The 13,936-nt window shown below is 42.9% G+C and overlaps 1 protein-coding gene across 4 annotated transcripts in view; it reads left to right on the top strand.

The window, feature by feature from the left end:
• The window catches only part of TULP4 (TUB like protein 4), a 244,597-nt gene that overhangs the window by 155,212 nt on the left and 75,449 nt on the right, over window positions 1-13,936 (top strand). Inside the window, exon 1 of one of the 4 annotated variants that reach the window (XM_072141035.1) lies at window positions 5,446-5,522. The exons of the other annotated variants lie outside the window; for them this stretch is intronic. The gene's annotated coding sequence lies outside the window, so the exon portion shown is untranslated. Of the gene's footprint in view, window positions 1-5,445; window positions 5,523-13,936 lie in introns of those variants that run through there. 4 annotated transcript variants of the gene reach the window in all.

Below are 13,936 nucleotides of genomic sequence, written 5' to 3'. Positions count from 1 at the left end.
GAGGTCTGCCAGAATTGGTGGAGTCCGCCCAGCTACACGGGGCATTACGTTCTCTATTCAACTCTGTATTAGAGGTACCGGATGATACTCATCTAGAGCTTGACAGGGCTCACCGGGCACTACAACCTCGCCCCTCTCCTGCCGATCCTCCCCGAGATGTCATCTGTAGGGTCCTTTGGTATCAACTGAAAGATGCCATAATGAATAAAGCCAGATCCCTAGACCAGATATCATTTCAAGGAACAACTGTCCAACTACTGCCGGACCAATCCAGATTGACTCTCCTCAAAAGGAAGGCCCTGCGGCCCCTTCTAGAGATCTTGAAACAGCGCAACATACCTTACACCTTCTGTTCAGGCTCCAAATCCGTCAAGGTGGGAACAAGTACATGATACGCCACCCGGATGATATACCTATGGCAGCGAGATCTCTCAATATTCCAGATATCCCAGAGTGGCCGACTCTACCGAATCCTGCGCCCCGGGCACAGCCCCCGCTCCCCCAATGAATCCCAGGGGGAGGAGCGAGAAACGGCCCGGGGGCCCTCGCCATCAGAGGAGGCGCTTGAATAACCATTAAGAACTTACAAAGTGTTCTCATCGGCGTGCAATTTCTTATCCTACATCGGAAGTATCCTTTAACATGTGTGGACTGTTCTACTTATCAAAATATCAATAGTTAATTACATATGTTGCTTTAACTTAGTAGTTTGCTGGGTTGCATGCAGTTTACACTGCCCTATTTGACCTAAGGGACGGGCCCAGTTTAAGGTCCCCCCCCCCTTAAGATTTGAGTTCCTATTGTGCCTTTGCACTTTGTTAGACTAAACTACAAATAGTCGTATTTACTTTGTCTACGTCCCATGTTTCCCCCCTTGTCTCCCTCACCCTAGTGTATCCTCCCTCTTGTTTTCACCCCAGTCCATAACCCACTTCCTTCCCCCAGTTTTCTCCCCCTTGCACTAGTAAGCCTAGACCATCAGGTAACAAGCAGATTCCATATACAGCATGGCTACTCTAAAAATTGGATCCCTAAATGCTCAGGGTCTAAATGTTCCTCAAAAGAGGTCACAAATTCTGTATGGAATGCACAGACAGGGAGCAAAAATTGTATTCTTACAAGAGACTCATTTTAAAACCGGCCATTTTCCGGAGATCAAAGATAGATACTTCACTACCTGGTTCCATAGCTCCAATCCCGAATCACGCTCCAAGGGCGTCTCCATTGCGATTCACCGCTCCCTCCCACATATAGTCCTGGGCGAGGTGTTAGATGAGGCAGGCAGATACGCCTTTGTTAAAATACAAATATTCAACCAGGTTTTCACCCTGGCAAATCTGTACCTACCCAATCGTTCTCCAATTACAGCATGTAGGAAAATCCTGCAGGAACTGTAGGATATATGTTACAGTTACCGTCCCTAGTATTACCAAAAGGCTGTGGGCTCGGCGTCTTAATCACTACTTGCGTAAGGACACCCTCTGCACACAGGAGATTAAAAGCACCATTGAGTCCCATCTAGGATCGCCAGACCTCTGCCCAGAGGTTATGCCCATGAAATGGGAAGCCCTTAAGTGTGAGATTCGCAGTCGCTTCACCGAACATGGGGCTAGACTAAAAAGGGAAAACGCAGCTAAACTTACTTCCTTGTTACAGAAACTACAGTCCCTTGAACAACCGCATAAAAGAACCCGGTCCTCAGAGGATTTGGCAGATTTGGTAATAACAAGAGATGAGATAAGGGCTTATTAGACCGCAAATCACTCTCCCAGCGCATGCAATTTAAAAGTCGGATCTACGAACACGCAAACAAATGCGGTCGCCAGCTGGCTAGACTTATACACCCACGGTCGGGAGCAGCACATATCCCCCGAATTAGGACATCTGAAGATAAGGAAACTTACAACCCGGTCGATATTAATGTGATATAGTTTGGAATAGTGTGCACCAAATTCTGCACTAAGGGCCCGCTTGCGGACTTTGACCCAATATCGCTGTCAAGACAGATGGATACATACATAAGAGAGACGGCTATACCTCCCCTAGAAGAAGATGAGGTTGAGACCCTGGAATCCGACTTCAGTGAGCCAGAGGTATCTGAGGCTATTAAGAATCGGGAAAGAGCCCAGGACCCGATGGCTTCTCGCCAGCATTCTATAAATCATTTAGAGATCTCCTGACTCCATTTCTGACGAGGGTATTCAATTCAATCCCCCAATCCTCAGCATTTCACCCCCAGTCCTTAGAGGCAAACATTAGCGTTCTTTTAAAGCCAGACAAAGACCCCTTATCACCTGCGAGCTATCGGCCCATCTCACTTTTAAATGTAGACTTAAAGCTATACTCTAAAATCTTGGCGGATCACCTGGCCCAATACCTCCCAAAATTCATAGGCACTGACCAGGTGGGATTTGTGAGGGGCAGAGAAGCAAGAGATAACTTAAACAAGACTTCCTCTTGATGAAACATGCTCAGAAGAGATCTTTCCCCTCCTGTCTCCTTTCAATTGACGCGGAGAAGGCCTTCGATAGGGCTTCATGAGTGCTGCCTTTAAACAACTCGGGTTGGGCCCAAAATTTTTGGGAAAAATCCTAGCCTTATATAACTGCCCCACAGCCAGAGTCAGGGCAAATGGGTTCTTCTCACAGCCTATACACATTAGGAATGGAACGCGTCAAGGGTGCCCTCTTTCTCCCCTTCTCTATGTGATTGTCATGGAACACCTGGCTGTCCCTTTTCGCTGATGACCTTATGTTGTATATATCCCCACCCAGGATCCCATCCCTCATCAAAGAATTTGAAAGATACAGTCAATTGAGTAATTTCAAAATTAATTTTAGTAAGTCAGAAATGCTGAACATATCCTTGTCGTCAGAGGATATCCAATTGATCATAACCAGTTTCCCCTTCTGCTGGCGCCACACGTCAATTAAATACTTAGGGGTCCATGTCCCGACAGACCTGTCGAAATTGTATATCCTTAATTACCTGCCGTTACTGGATCGCACATTAAGAGACCTCATGAGATACAATAGGAAACAGCTGTCCTGGTTTGGTCGCATCAATGTGATAAAAATGGACATTCTACCCCGATTTTTCTATATCTTCCAGGGAGTCCCGATTGTTCCCCCTTCATCGTTCTTCAAATCAATCAGATCAGCGCTCATACGCTTCGTTTGGGGCACAGCTAGACCTCGTATTGGCTGGCGATTTTTGACTAGATCTAAATTGACAGGTGGAGCGGGTCTTCCCAACTTTAAGCTGTATCATTAAGCAGCCCTCCTAGTACGTACCCTCGACTTGCACTACCATCTGCATTCCAAGCAATGGGTTAGACTAGAGCAGTATAGCTCCTCGATCCCCATTAAGGTTTTACTATGGGTCTCCTCACAACTCATAGAGATTGAGCCTCAAACCCTGTTTCTGGCCCAAACCTTAAAGGTATGGAGGTCTCTCATTAAGCGTAGGATATTGTCCCGCCCCTTGAGCCCCATTACACCTCATTTTCTGAATCCAAATTTCCAACCTGCGTTTGCGAAAACTAGATTCCTGGGCCGCTCGAGACATGAGGATCTCCGTATGTGTGACATGTTAGGGGAGGCACCGATCCCGTCCCACCAAGAACTGATGGACCTAGCGAGCGCTTCCAATCTTACGTGGTTGGAAATGTCACAACTAGAGTCGTTCCTTAGATTACCAGGACCAGCAGCGTCCCCCCATTCGAGGTCCTTTTCCGCCTGTAGTCCCCCCCCAGAACATTGCATCTCACAGATATATAATCTTCTGCTACAAGAGTCGGATACTCTACCTCTGCCCTTTCAGTCTGGATGGGCTAGGAATTTAGGTATCTCTTGTCCAATAAAGATTGGGATAAGGCATTTTTGTTCGCGCATAAACTCTCGGTAGCCTGTATATCACAGGAACGCAACTACAAAATCCTCTCGAGGTGGTACAGGGTTCCATCCCTCCTGCACGAAATTTATCCCTCAGTCCAGGACGAGTGTTGGAGATGTGGAGCAAAAGGAGGTAGCATGCTACACGTATGGTGGACATTACTTCCTTTTGGAACCAGATATTTGAAGTCACATCAAAATTTACTAGTCAAGAGCTCCCCAAAACACCAGAGGTAGCCTTACTCTTCATGCTTCCAGGGTCTATAGGAAGCCAAAAACGCAGTCTCTTAAGATTCTCTCTAATCGCTGCCCGTTCTGTAATCCCACGTAAATGGCGCTCCAACGTACCCCCTACCATCTCAGAATGGGCACAAGAGATGCTACATATTTTCCGCATGGAAGAACTTATGGCGGACACATTGGGCACATCAGAGAAATTCATAACACTATGGCAACCCTGGATTATATTTCAGAGAACACAGAAATTCAGGGAAGTCCTGGGATCCGCCGACCCACCAGAGCAATAAACTGGTATGCAGCCCCATCTCCCCCCTACCCTACACCTCTTTGGCTCAACGTGTCCCCACCCCCTCTTATATCTCCCCAGTGTTCCTGTTGCCCCCTTATAGGTCACCTGTCCAGCTGTTTATTTGTGTTTGCTAATTAGTTAGTGAGTCACACCTCCTATTGGCCAATAATAACTTGGCCTAGCCTGAGAACTTAGGCCTATAGAATGGTAAGAACAGGCAACAGATCTGGAAGAAGCCCCCGAGTTGACAGATTAAATGTACATATAACTCATCATGCTCTATTGCTAGACATGACAAATTAAATCTCTCATATCAACTCAAGCCGGTCTTCTCAACAGAAACGGAATATCGAAGCGCCTCATAACAAGTTTGCAGATGGAATCCGGCAGGGGAGCTTATGTGTAACGGTTATTCAACCTTGTACGTGCCTCACAGGCCATTGACAATAACCTATTAATGTAGGCCTACTAGAATACACCTATGTACTATGTATACTGTTTTTGCGATTTTTTGCCGTTAGTATGTTACATGTGAATGTTGTGATGATAAATGTTTAAAATCAAATCCGAATAAAAATGATTGAACATAAATGGTTAGTATTTTAAATTTTATTAGCTGTGCAATGGGTAACCCTCGGAGAGACTGGCAAAGAGGAGAATCAAGGAGACTGATGGATTAGCCGTGCACCGGAGTTAAAGGGGTATTCCAGGAATCAGCATAATTCATATACAAGTGGGCACTCAAAATATAAGATAATGTGTAATTAGTTGTTATTTAAAATTTTGCTCCCCTTAGCAGAAAATGCTGATGACATACACTGTAATGAAGAATTAAAATGCTACTGGCCCTTTAATCAGTCCGTTAATTTCCTCCGTGCGGTCCATTGCAGGACAGAAGATGGCTGCTGGTCACATGTATACATCACATGTCCTGCACCGGCCTGGGCAGGGTCATGTGATCACCACTATGTTTGGCTGTAGTCGGTTGGTTGCACTGCATCCAGTATGGCCAGTGTTGTGGTGATGGCAGTTACACATCATTACTATGGTAACAGAGCAAGAAAACCTGTTAGATCATCACTGGGAGCAGAGCATAAAAGGTAGGAGGAGTTACTGAGAACTAAAGGATCATGGAACTTGTAGTTTCCAGTGGCGGCCATTTTAGTGATAACTCCACCTACTTTAGAGAGGCCATAAATTTTGTAAATCATAAAATCAAATTATTTAAGCTCTGTTTTGTGAATAATGACATTGAGTATTGTTGTATTCATTTATTTATATCATCGTGGGTTTTTGTGTCAGACGTTCATATTCCTGGAATACCCCTTTATGGATGGATTGAAGGATGGACTTGTAAGGGATGCCCATTATCACCTCTTTTTGTTTTCACTTTTTATCAAACCATTAGTGATATTAATCCCTAATGCCTGAATGTCCAGGTGAATTTTTGTTGTTCTGCTATGCGCTTCTTTAAATGATGATATCTCTGGAAAAGCTGTACATATAACAATTTATTTGTACAAAGAATCAATTACAATGATGCATGCATCACTGATACAGTATAATTATACAAATTAACATTCATTCCTCATCCGCAAGGTCCCCCACCTCTACTTCCCACTTCCTCTGTGTGTCAGCCATCTGTTTCCCAGCACCTTGTCTAAGATCACTTTGTACACCAATGATATCAGGCCCCGCAAATTTTTTGCTTAGACCACTCCTGACATAACTCCTATAGAGGAAAACGCCACATCGATATCCTCGAATTAAGTTCCTGATTTGTAAGAATTGGAAGGACATAGCCCTATTAACTTCAAATTCCTCCGTAAGTTGCTGATACGACTTAAGCACTTCATCAGCATACAATTGGTACAGGTATACAATTCCCTGTCTTCTCCACCTCTGCATGTTCTCCAACATGTACACCTCCCCCCAAGTACAGGTACTCCCATAGGGGTGTAAACTTAGTCCAAGTGCCTACTTCCAACAAATGCTTATATGCGTCCCATGTTTTTGCAGGATTTTAAAAGTTGGACAATTGCGCACCCCTCTGAAAAAATCCTGCTTCCAATGCTGCTACGGGTCCCTGAGTCCCCAAAAAATGCTTGACCACCCGTGGGCACCAAGAGGCTTCCCCTATCAGATCCCATCCTCCAAAATGCTGGCATTGTGCAGCCAAATAAAAAACCCAAGCATTAGGAAGTGCCAAATCCTCCTTATCCTTAGGCATTTGTAGCTTTTCTAACTGAATTCGTGGGACCCCCCCTCTTCCACATCAAATCTCTAAAAAGACTGTGAAATCTACGGAACCAATATTTGGGTATCCAAACAGGAGCATTGTGTAGGGCGTATAGTAATTGAGGCATCAGAACCATTTTTACTAAGTTAGCGCGACCTAGCGCAGATAGAGGTAGTTTATTTCAGACCCCTATACAAACCCGCATGTCATGTAAGAGAGTTGCCAAATTTAGCTCAATAAAATCCCTAACTCTCGAATAATGTGTAGTCCAAGATATGTTATCTTATTCACCACTGGAATATCCCTTCCCTGTACCTGTGAATGAGCAGTAGAAGATAGGGGCAACACCACAGATTTCGCCAAATTAATACGCAGTCCCAAATAGTCCCCAAACCTGGAAAAAGTATTTTCTACCAAAGGTATCGCCTGGCTTGCATCTGAGAGAAATAACAGCACATTGTTGACATATAAAGCTATACGTATACGATAAAATTTTCCTCTGCTACCACCACTTTTTAACTTAAATCAACCCCCACCTAGATGTAGTCTTTACCCTTTTTCTCTCTACCATTGATGCTTCTCAGTTCCATCTTCATGGCATCCCATAAAATAGTCCTCGGTACTGACCCCTCATTAAACATGATGTACTCTCTCAGGCGGTGCTTCGTTATTCCCCCATGTATAAGTTTCGACGCAAAAAAAAAAATTCAAACAGCAGCTGCACTGTCTTTGTATCTCCCGCCACCCACACATCACCTTCAATAACAGGGGGGAATGGTCTGCAATATTCTCTGTTGGTATTCATTTTCTAACACCATGGGGATTGCTCCCCCAGACCCCAGCACCATATCTATGCGGGACAACGACCCATTTGCAGCAAATTTATGTGAATAGTGTCGTATTCCTGGATTCCAAGCCCAAGCTCAATGCACCATCTCCCCAAAGATGTTACGTTACTCTGTTGTCCGCTAGTACCTGGGAATCTATCCAGCCTGTTATCCAGAACCTTGTTGAAATCTCCCATTATAAGCAGTGGTACATCAGGTAGTGTTGACAGGCGCTCTAGTAAGTTTGAGTGGTACACTGGAAAATGGTGGATGCACACTTGAGTCAATTAGGGGTCTCGGCTTATACTCGGGTCGGCTTATATACGAGTATATACGAGACCCCTAATTTTACCACCAAAAACTGGGAAAACCTATTGACTCGAGTGTAAGGCGAGGGTGTAGTATACAGCCAGCCTGTCCCCGTGTAGTGTACAGCCAGCCTGCCCCCATGTAGTGTACAGCCAGCCTGCCCCCATGTAGTGTACAGCCAGCCTGCCCCCATGTAGTGTACAGCCAGCCTGCCCCCATGTAGTGTACAGCCAGCCTGCCCCCATGTAGTGTACAGCCAGCCTGCCCCCATGTAGTGTACAGCCAGCCTGCCCCCATGTAGTGTACAGCCAGCCTGCCCCCATGTAGTGTACAGCCAGCCTGCCCCCATGTAGTGTACAGCCAGCCTGCCCCCATGTAGTGTACAGCCAGCCCCCTGCCAAACGCATAAAAAATAAAAAACTTAATAATGAACCTCAGGTGTCCGGATCGTTGGCGCGGGTCCTGATCTTCGGCGTGAGGTTCCCGATCTTCGGTGCGGTTCCTAGGCGCACACTATGATGTATGGTGTATAAGACGAGGTGAGTTTTTTCAGCACATTTTTTATGCTGAATAACTCGGCTTATACACAAGTATATACGGTACATTGCTACCAATATGCATTCCCACCTGTATATATTACAGTGCACTCCCACCTTCCGAGTCAGAAAATGAGTAGGGTAAACGGCAGTGATGCGTTAATCAAAAGACTCTCCTCCCTGGAATAGGAGGTGTGAAATGCGTGACAACTACGGCCAATCCAGGATCTATCAAGCACATTAACCATGTCTCTCGTTAGGTGAGTCTTGTGCAACCCTATCACAGAGATTGCTTTTTCTTTTGCATATTGCAGTATCACTCTCCTCTTACTAGCATTTCCCAGACCCCTGACGTTCCAAGACAAGTAAACACTTCCCCATGGCAATATGTGTCCTCTATCCTCCACCCCTGTGCCAGGCTCCTTCTCCCTTTTGTCATGACAAACATACCTTCAGTGCGTACCATACTTCTAAGTTCAGACCATAACCCTCCCCCCTTTTCCCTTCCCATAACTGGTAACAATAAACTTTGCGACTGCTCCCCTTATTGCATTCCGTAAAGGCGGCAGCGCTTCCTCTATCTCTTGTACTCTATTCTCCACAGCTGTTGTGCTCTCAGCCATTTTATGCATATCATTGCGCACAAGTAAAATTTCTTCTTTCAGTCTACTCACTTGGCCAGTGAGCTGCAATAGTGCAGAAGTATTATGCCGCACAGCCCTCATAATATCGATCAGTGTGGGCTCAGCTTCCTCCTCTTCCAATTCCTGGCTATCTCCTTGCGGCCTGTTCTCTCCTGCCTCTTCCCCTGTCACATCCTCCTCACTTTCAGACTATAATACTGTATACCACAGGATTCCGGTGATGGAACTTGACTAACACACAACTGCTTACATCTGCTGCTAGGCCACGCCCCCACATTTTTACGAATTTTATTTTTATCACCCATTTAATATGATATATGGATTGTGTATGGATGCTTAGCAGAACCGGAGATATTTACTCTTAAAATGATTTGGAAGTAGAAAGCTGTACGTAAAAATCTAAATTTTTAGTACAACTTTGATGGGTATCTCTGGTTCTGTGAAGAATACATACATAATCCATAAATTGTATTAAATTGGAGATTCCAGATGACACCAGAATTGTGTTTCTAGGTGCCAGGGCTATGGAGATATAGCCGTTTAAAGTTTGCCATAATCATGACTAGGGTTGCACAATGTATTGAAATCTTGCTCCTTGGTTGATACTTGCATACTCAAAATGGTTCAATATTGGGATTCTGTAATTTTATTTAATGGCTGTTGTACAGACTCCTAGTTTCTGTCTGCCGGGGATTCCTTCCCCTGAGACATCTGTATAGATTTGTTGGGTTAGCTGCAGAGCAGTGACCACATCATCAGGGAAATATCAGCATCTGTTGACTTATGGTGTTTCTACATCTACCTCGGCTTCCCCTGACAAAAAGTTCTAAATTATTCAATTAAATTTGATATTTCTTTTTGCTCACCCTGGGATTTGAACTTAATAGCTTCACATGCCATAGAGTTACAGCACCTCTGTTCACTAGACTATGGGCTAAACTGGTTATTTTATGTAACCAAGAGCTTCACTACAGCCTCCACAGAGTTACTTTGTGACACAGGCTTAGTGTGCTGGTATATAAATATGTATCTTCTCAGAGATCTCTTTTTATATCACTACATTATATATATTTATATGTTTTATAATATTTTTTGACAGTTAAATTATATGTATAAGACAAAAAATAAGGGTTCATTAAGACGTGCGTGTCAGCTGCGCATCTGAAAAAAGTGCGGACATGATGTCTGTCCTTATTGTATCCGTATTTTTTTCACATCTGGGCACCATCGTTTTTTTTTTTTTCCCCACATATGCAAAAAAAACCTGACGGGTTTCTAATCCACTTTTTGCCCTTTCCAGTAGGTGGCCTGAGAAAAAACAGTCTGCATACGGATGTCATTCATGTGCCGTCATTACCAGAACAACCTTGACAATACATATAATAAACCGTCATAAAACATTAAGATCTCCTTGCATAACACTGGTGGACCATTACTGATCGCATGTGTTTCAAAGGAAATGCATATGCGATTGGGCTGAGCCCACCCCCAGACATTTGCATTGCATTTCTGAACACAACGTAAATGCCCCATGTTACCGCACCCTAAACATTCAGATAATACTTTCTTTTTCTTTTTTGAAAGTATCATAAAGGTTTTGATTATTGTGATACTTCTCTGGGTATTTTATCACACTCAAAATTCTCTGAAATTGGTGCAGCCCTAGTCATGAAGTTTATAAACGTCCTTTCCGCACTGGGAATATGCAAATAGGATGTATATAGTCGTATCGTAGCTGTGAAGGGTTAAAAAAAAATTAAATGACACTAACTCTTTAACCCCATAAGGATGCAGGTTTTTTTGCTCACTTCTCGCTCTCCAACTTTTTCATTTTTACGTGTACAGACCTGTGTGAGGGCTTATTTTGTGCGTAACAAATTTTTCACGTTCTTGTGGGCTCAGTTTTTGACTGTGCACTCAAAATAACACCTCAGCTTTATTCTTTGGTTCGGTGCGATCGCAGTGATACCAAATTTATATAGGTTTTATTGTGTTTAACCCCTTATCACCGACACTAGTTTTCAGCTCAATGACCAGACTCGATTTTTCAAATCTGACAAGTCTCACGATAATTGGTTATAACTTCGGAACGCTTTAACATATCCAGGTGATTTTGAGAATGTTTTCTCGTGACACATTGTTCTTCATGTTAGTTCTAAAATTTAAGTGATAAGTTTTGCGTTTCGTTCTGAAAAAAAGTGAAAATTTGGCAAAAGTTTGTAAAAATTCTTCATTTTCCAAGTTTGAAATGTTCTGGTTTCCAGACAAGATGTAAAACTACCCAAAAAGTTTGATAATTAACATTTACAGAATATCTGCTTTATGTTGGGATGATAATTTATGCTTCCGGTCATTTTTCTAGGATGTTATGAGGTGCAGAACTTTAGGTGCGATTTTTCTTATTTTCATGAAAATTGCCAAAACTCACATTTTGAGGGACAACTCAGCTTTCAGGTGACTTTGAGAGCCCTAAATAATAGTAAAACCCCATAAATTACCCCACTATAGAAACTTCACCCCTCAACGTATGTAAAACAACTTCTATTAAGTCTATTAACCCTTTAAGTGTTTCACATGGGTTAAAAAATATGGACTTGCGATTTAGAAACTATAGAATTTTTTTGGAAAATACATTCATTTAGGCCAAAACTGAAATTTTCAGAATAAATTAAATGATGAAACGCATTGCAACGCTTGATGCCCAATTCCTCCCGAGTGTACTGATACCCCATATGTGGTGGTAAACTGCTGTACGGGCGCACGGCCGGGCAAAGAATGAATGGAGGCGCCCTTCACAGCAGATTTGTATTGTCACATTGTACGACCTATAAATTTTTATTTTTTTTGGTAATGCGAACATATGAGGGCTTATTTTTTATGGGATGAGATACAATGTATAGATAATTTATTTTGGGAGTCTAAAGCTTATTCTTGAGATTTTATTAACTATTTCAAGGGGGACACAAACAAAATCATCAATTTTTATTTTGGATTGTTAGCATTTTTATTCCCCCGCAGACCGTAATGTAAAAATAATATTTTATCTTTATTCTCTGGTTCATTACGATTGCGGTGATACCTCATTTATATAGTTTTTCTTATTTTTGCTTCATTTTCCTGAGCAAAACCAATATAGGAGAAAATCGCATTGTTTTTACTATTGACAACTTTTCAGGGCCATAACTTCTGTATTTTTCTGTTGTCAGATCTGGTTGAGGGCTTATTTTTTGCGAAAACAGTTGTTCAGTCGTATCATATTAGGGAACGTAACTTTTTTTGATCACTTTTTAGAACATTTTTTGTGATGGTGGTTGATGAAAAATTGTATATTATGGGAAGTTTTCCGAGTTTTTTTTTTTACGTAGTTCACCGAGCGGGTTCAATATTGATTTAGATTTATTGTACAGATTAATACGGACGCGGTGATACCAAATATGTATGTTTTTGTGTTTTATTTACTGTATTTGCATTTTATGTGTTACTGGGGAGATTATGGGACTTTTATTTATTTAATTATATTATAAATAGATTTATTTATTTATTTTTTTAAACTTTTTTACATTTTCTACTTCTTGGCTTGAATAAGCGATCATCCGATCGCTTATTCAAGCCTTTACAATGCAATACACTTGTATTGCAGTGTATAGTGTAAGTAACTGAGCATGCCGCGGGGAGAGAAGCCGACAGCCTCGGGTCACTCGGGGGACACACTTGCACGCCGCGGTCATGGTTGACTGCGGCGTGTAAGGGGTTAAACACCCGGAATCGGAGTTTTTCCGATCCCGGGTGTTAGTGCCGGGTCTGGGCTGTGATATCACAGCCCGACACCGGCACTATAATAACCCGATGTCCCGAAATGACCGCCGTAAAAACCCGATAGGGTTAATACATTTTCAAAAATTAAACGAATGTGTACAAAAAAGAAAAAAACTTTTTTGCCATCTTCTGAAGCTAATAACTTTTTCATACTTTGGCGCACGGAGCTGTGTGATGTGTGATTTATTGCGAAATGAGCCGGCGTTTGCATTGCTGCCATTTCGAGGTCTGTGCGACATTTTGATCATTTTTTATTCCATTTTTTATGTGATGTAAAAAGGTGTAAAAGTCGCATTTCGGACATTTGGGCGCCATTTCCCGTCTCGGTGGTCACCGCCGGCCGTAACCGTTTTTATATTTTGATAGATCGGGCATTTTGGGACGTGGCGATACCTAATGTGTCTGTGATTTTTACTGTTTTATATCGAAAGGGGGGATTTGAATTTTTTAAACTTTTTTTTTTCTTTTTTTTTTTTCACCAATTCTTAGACCATCTAGGGTACATTAACCCTAGATGGTCAAATCGGTCCTACCATATACTGCAATATATGGCATTTTTGCAGCTCATTCATTACAATGAGTCACTGGCTCATTGTAACGAATCTGCAGAAGCTAGATAGCCTCGGGTCAAACAAAGACCCGAGGCTACCATGGCAACCGATCACCGCCCCCCGATGACGTTCGGGGGCGCGGCGATCGGAATAAAGATGGCCGTCTTTTAAATTCCGCCGGCGACTTTGCCGGCGGCAATGAAAGGGTTAATAGCCGCGATCGGTGCAAGCACCAACCGCGGTTATTAGCGGTGGGGGTTTGCTGCAATATGCAACAACCCCCACCCTTGTATGAAGAAGACTCAGCCTGTGAGCCCTCTTCTTACATTCCCCATACCTCTGCGCCGTAGAGCTACGGCGCAGAGCGTTAAGGGGTTAAATTCACAACCAGAAAATGGTAATTTGGCATCATTTTTTACACAGTGTCTGAAATTTGGCTGCCATTAATAATCTGTGACCAGGGATCTTCTTCCACATGTAGAATCGTCTAGCAAGAGATAATTGCAGTCAATTTAATGCTTCTGATTGATGACAATATTCTGGTAGTGTCAACAGGGGCTTTATGTATACAGAAAGATAACTCTCTTGGCTT

Source organism: Engystomops pustulosus, chromosome 3 (assembly GCF_040894005.1).
Source record: "Engystomops pustulosus chromosome 3, aEngPut4.maternal, whole genome shotgun sequence".
In the NCBI taxonomy this organism is placed as follows: Eukaryota; Metazoa; Chordata; class Amphibia; order Anura; family Leptodactylidae; genus Engystomops; species Engystomops pustulosus.
Note: the sequence above shows the minus strand (reverse complement) of the source record. Positions and strands in the feature narration are given on the sequence as shown.